This window comes from Bufo gargarizans, chromosome 1 (assembly GCF_014858855.1).
Source record: "Bufo gargarizans isolate SCDJY-AF-19 chromosome 1, ASM1485885v1, whole genome shotgun sequence".
NCBI lineage: Eukaryota > Metazoa > Chordata > Amphibia > Anura > Bufonidae > Bufo > Bufo gargarizans.
The window spans coordinates 579,340,511-579,346,869 of NC_058080.1; the positions used below are offsets into that span (position 1 = coordinate 579,340,511).

The window sequence follows — 6,359 nt, forward strand, 5'->3', positions numbered from 1 at the left end:
TATACTTACATGCTTTTAATAGACTGTATAAGACCTGTAATGTCAGATATATAACACAATATGCTGAATTTGCCTGTCAGTGTCCCTTTAAAATATTAACAAATTGGTTAAAGGGCACCTATTTAAACAAAAACACAGCCTCCTCCAAAACCCCTTTGCTGCCCTTACCATCTCCATTATAGGTGTGTTTTCCACCATCAAAGGTAGGAAAAAGCTTTTACCAATTTGCTAATAATGTAGGCAAAGGAACAAAGAGAAATTACATGAAGAAATAGCATAAAACTCTACAAACTACACATTACTGGACTTTATCATTGATATTCTAGATAATAATAACTTACCCTTTCAACACACTTTTTGATAGGAATCACCCGATGTTACTTTGTCCTTGAAGATGAATTAGCTTCTATTGATATGGTCTTCACCTATAGGATCCATCCATTGCATGGACTGGGCCCAAGGTACTTAAACATAGCAATAATACGATTTGCATATGCTCTTCACCTATAGGACCCATCCATCTTATGGACTCCCCCCTAGGTCTTAAAGATATCTCTAACAAGATATGATCTTCACCTATAGGACCCATCATTTTTTAGATTGGGCACTAGGAACTTATGCATATCTCTAATAAGATGATGATCTAGTCGTTGCCTTTTGGATCCATCCTTCTTATGGATCAGACTCCTTGTACTCAAGCACTTCTTCTTTCTGTTAAAGAAAATCTGGAGGCACATACTCTTGGTATAATAAAACCAACATAACCCTAGAGCACAGTATTATATCAACTTTGTGCAAATTTTGAGAGAACACAGCTTTGCCAAAGCCCTAGTTCTGAACCTTGACTCTGCTATGTATTATATTTCATGTAAAATAATGCTTTTTAAGCAACCTTCCTTAAATTATTAACAAATTGGTTAAAGGGCACCTATTTAAACAAAAATGCAGCCTCCTCCAAAACCCCTTAGCTGCCCTTACCATCTCCATTATAGGTGCGTTTTCCACCATCAGAGGTAGAAATAAGCTTTTACCAATTTGCTAATAATTTAGGCAAAGGAACAAAGAGAAATAACATGAAAAAATAGCATTAAACTCTACTAACTACACATTACTGGACTTTATCATTGATATTCTAGATAATAATAACTTACCCTTTCAACACACTTATTGATAGGAATTACCCGATGTTACTTTGTCCTTGAAGATGAATTAGCTTCTATTGATATGGTCTTCACCTATAGGATCCATCTATTGCATGGACTGGGCCCAAGGTACTCAAACATAGCAATTCCACGATTTGCATATGCTTGTCACCTATAAGACCCATCCATCTTATGGACTCCCCCCTAGGTCTTAAAGATATATCTAACAAGATATGATCTTCACCTATAGGACCAATAATTTTTTAGATTGGGCACTAGGAACTTATACATATCTCTAACAAGATGATGATCTATTCGTTCCTTTTTGGATCCATCCTTCTATTGGAGCAGACTTCTTGTATTCAAGCACTTCTTCTTTTCTTGTAAAGAAAACATCTGGAGGCACATTCTCTCTGGTATAATAAAACCAACACATAACCCTATAGCACAGTATTATATCAACTTTGTTTAAATTTTGAGAGAACACAGCTTTGCCAAAGCCCTAGTTCTGAACCTTGACTCTGCTATGTATTATATTTCATGTAAAACAATGCTTTTTAAGCAACCTTCCTTAAATTATTAACAAATTGGTTAAAGGGCACCTATTTAAACAAAAATGCAGCCTCCTCCAAAACCCCTTAGCTGCCCTTACCATCTCCATTATAGGTGCGTTTTCCACCATCAGAGGTAGAAAAAAGCTTTTACCAATTTGCTAATAATTTAGGGAAAGGAACAAAGAGAAATAACATGAAGAAATAGCATAAAACTCTACAAACTATACATTACTGGACTTTATCATTGATATTCTAGATAATAATAACTTACCCTTTCAACACACTTTTTGATAGGAATCACCCGATGTTACTTTGTCCTTGAAGATGAATTAGCTTCTATTGATATGGTCTTCACCTATAGGATCCATCCATTGCATGGACTGGGCCCAAGGTACTTAAACATAGCAATAATAAGATTTGCATATGCTCTTCACCTATAGGACCCATCCATCTTATGGACTCCCCCCTAGGTCTTAAACATATCTTTAACAAGATATGATCTTCACCTATAGGACCCATCATTTTTTAGATTGGGCACTAGGAACTTATGCATATCTCTAATAGGATGATGATCTAGTCGTTGCCTTTTGGATCCATCCTTCTTATGGATCAGACTCCTTGTACTCAAGCACTTCTTCTTTTCTTGTAAAGAAAATCTGGAGGCACATACTCTCTGGTATAATAAAACCAACACATAACTCTAGAGCACAGTATTATATCAACTTTGTGCAAATTTTTAGAGAACACAGCTTTGCCAAAGCCCTAGTTCCTGAACCTTGACTCTGCTATGTATTATATTTCAATGTAAAATAATGCTTTTTAAGCAACCTTCCTTAAATTATTAACAAATTGGTTAAAGGGCACCTATTTTAAACAAAAACGCAGCCTCCTCCATAACCCCTTAGCTGCCCTTACCATCTCCATTATAGGTGCGTTTTCCACCATCAGAGGTAGAAATAAGCTTTTACCAATTTGCTAATAATTTAGGCAAAGGAAAAAAGAGTAATAACATGACAAAATAGCATTAAACTCTACTAACTACACATTACTGGACTTTATCATTGATATTCTAGATAATAATAACTTACCCTTTCAACACACTTTTGATAGGAATCACCCGATGTTACTTTGTCCTTGAAGATGAATTAGCTTCTATTGATATGGTCTTCACCTATAGGATCCATCCATTGCATGGACTGGGCCCAAGGTACGTAAACATAGCAATAATAAGATTTGCATATGCTCTTCACCTATAGGACCCATCCATCTTATGGACTCCCCCCTAGGTCTTAAAGATATCTCTAACAAGATATGCTCTTCACCTATAGGACCCATCATTTTTTAGATTGGGCCCTAGGAACTTATGCATATCTCTAACAAGATGATGATCTAGTCGTTGCCTTATGGATCCATCCTTCAGACTTCTTGTACTCAAGCACTTCTTTTCTGGTAAAAGAACATCTGGAGGCACATACTCTTTTATATAATACAACCAACATAAAACCCTAGAGCACAGTATTTTATCAACTTTGTGCAAATTTTGAGAGAACATAGCTTTGCCAAAGCCCTAGTTCCGAACCTTGACTCTGCTATGTATTCTATTTCATGTAAAACAATGCTTTTTAAGCAACCTTCCTTAAATTATTAACAAATTGGTTAAAGGGCACCTATTTAAACAAAAATGCAGCCTCCTCCAAAACCCCTTAGCTGCCCTTACCATCTCCATTATAGGTGCGTTTTCCACCATCAGAGGTAGAAATAAGCTTTTACCAATTTGCTAATAATTTAGGCACAGGGAAAAAGAGTAATAACATGACAAAATAGCATTAAACTCTACTAACTACACATTACTGGACTTTATCATTGATATTCTAGATAATAATAACTTACCCTTTCAACACACTTTTTGATAGGAATCACCCGATGTTGCTTTGTCCTTGAAGATGAATTAGCTTCTATTGATATGGTCTTCACCTATAGGATCCATCCATTGCATGGACTGGGCCCAAGGAACTTAAACATAGCAATAATAAGATTTGCATATGCTCTTCACCTATAGGACCCATCCATCTTATGGACTCCCCCCTAGGTCTTAAACATATCGTTAACAAGATATGATCTTCACCTATAGGACCCATCATTTTTTAGATTGGGCACTAGGAACTTATACATATCTCTAACTAGACGATGATCTATTAGTTCCTTTTTGGATCCATCCTTCTATTGGAGCAGACTTCTTGTATTCAAGCACTTCTTCTTTTCTTGTAAAGAAAACATCTGGAGGCACATTCTATTTGGTATAATAAAACCAACACATAACCCTAGAGCACAGTATTATATCAACTTTGTGCAAATTGTTTTAGAACACAGCTTTGCCAAAGCCCTAGTTCCAAACCTTGACTCTGCTATGTATTATATTTCATGTAAAATAATGCTTTTTAAGCAACCTTCCTTAAATTATTAACAAATTGGTTAAAGGGCACCTATTTAAACAAAAATGCAGCCTCCTCCAAAACCCCTTAGCTGCCCTTACCATCTCCATTATAGGTGCGTTTTCCACCATCAGAGGTAGAAATAAGCTTTTACCAATTTGCTAATAATTTAGGGAAAGGAACAAAGAGAAATAACATGAAGAAATAGCATAAAACTCTACAAACTATACATTACTGGACTTTATCATTGATATTCTAGATAATAATAACTTACCCTTTCAACACACTTTTTGATAGGAATCACCCGATGTTACTTTGTCCTTGAAGATGAATTAGCTTCTATTGATATGGTCTTCACCTATAGGATCCATCCATTGCATGGACTGGGCCCAAGGTACTTAAACATAGCAATAATAAGATTTGCATATGCTCTTCACCTATAGGACCCATCCATCTTATGGACTCCCCCCTAGGTCTTAAAGATATCTCTAACAAGATATGATCTTCACCTATAGGACCCATCATTTTTTAGATTGGGCCCTAGGAACTTATGCATATCTCTAACAAGATGATGATCTAGTCGTTGCCTTTTGGATCCATCCTTCTTATGGATCAGACTCCTTGTACTCAAGCACTTCTTCTTTCTCTGTTAAAGAAAATCTGGAGGCACATACTCTCTGGTATAATAAAACCAACATAAACCCTAGAGCACAGTATTATATCAACTTTGTGCAAATTTTGAGAGAACATAGCTTTGCCAAAGCCCTAGTTCCTGAACCTTGACTCTGCTATGTATTATATTTCATGTAAAACAATGCTTTTTAAGCAACCTTCCTTAAATTATTAACAAATTGGTTAAAGGGCACCTATTTAAACAAAAATGCAGCCTCCTCCAAAACCCCTTAGCTGCCCTTACCATCTCCATTATAGGTGCGTTTTCCACCATCAGAGGTAGAAAAAAGCTTTTACCAATTTGCTAATAATTTAGGGAAAGGAACAAAGAGAAAAAGCTTGAAGAAATATCGTAAAACTATACATCACTGGACTTTATCATTGATTTCCTAGAAAATAATAACTTACCCTTTCAATGCACTTTTTAATAGGAATCACCCGATGTTACTTTGTACTTAAAGCTGAATGAGCTTCTATTGATTTGGTCTTCACCTATAGGATCCATCCATTGCAGGGACTGGGCCCAAGGTAGGTAAACATAGCAATTCTATGATTTGCATATGCTCGTCACCTATAGGACCCATCCATCTTATGGACTCCCCCCTAGGTCTTCAAGACATCTCTAACAAGATATGATCTTCACCTATAGGACCCATCATTTTTTAGATTGGGCACTAGGAACTTATGCATATCTCTAATAGGATGATGATCTAGTCGTTGCCTTTTGGATCCATCCTTCTTATGGATCAGACTCCTTGTACTCAAGCACTTCTTCTTTTTCTGTTAAAGAAAATCTGGAGACACATACTCTCTGGTATAATTAAACCAACACTTAACTCTAGAGCACAGCATTATATCAACTTTGTGCAAATTTTGAGAGAACACAGATTTGCCAAAGCCCTAGTTCCGAACCTTGACTCTGCTATGTATTATATTTCATGCAAAACAATGCTTTCTAGGCAACCTTAAATTATTAACAAATTGGTTAAAGGGCACCTATTTAAACAAAAATGCAGCCTCCTCCAAAACCCCTTAGCTGCCCTTACCATCTCCATTATAGGTGCGTTTTCCACCATCAGAGGTAGAAATAAGCTTTTACCAATTTGCTAATAATTTAGGCACAGGGAAAAAGAGTAATAACATGACAAAATAGCATTAAACTCTACTAACTACACATTACTGGACTTTATCATTGATATTCTAGATAATAATAACTTACCCTTTCAACACACTTTTTGATAGGAATCACCCGATGTTGCTTTGTCCTTGAAGATGAATTAGCTTCTATTGATATGGTCTTCACCTATAGGATCCATCCATTGCATGGACTGGGCCCAAGGAACTTAAACATAGCAATAATAAGATTTGCATATGCTCTTCACCTATAGGACCCATCCATCTTATGGACTCCCCCCTAGGTCTTAAACATATCGTTAACAAGATATGATCTTCACCTATAGGACCCATCATTTTTTAGATTGGGTACTGGAAACTTATGCATATCTCTAACAAGATGATGGTCTATTCGTTCCTTTTTGGATCCATCCTTCTATTGGAGC

The 6,359-nt window shown here is 36.3% G+C and overlaps 1 long non-coding RNA gene across 2 annotated transcripts; it reads left to right on the forward strand.

Moving 5' to 3' along the window:
* The first annotated feature begins 319 nt into the window (after positions 1-319).
* LOC122934984 lies at positions 320-3,869 on the forward strand. Of its 2 annotated transcripts, XR_006388754.1 has the most exons (5): positions 320-461; positions 1,175-1,271; positions 1,991-2,087; positions 2,807-2,903; positions 3,610-3,869. It is a non-coding gene; the product is annotated as an uncharacterized LOC122934984 (long non-coding RNA). The 2 variants fall into 2 exon arrangements; XR_006388756.1 differs by lacking the exon at positions 1,175-1,271.
* The last annotated feature ends 2,490 nt before the right edge of the window (positions 3,870-6,359 follow it).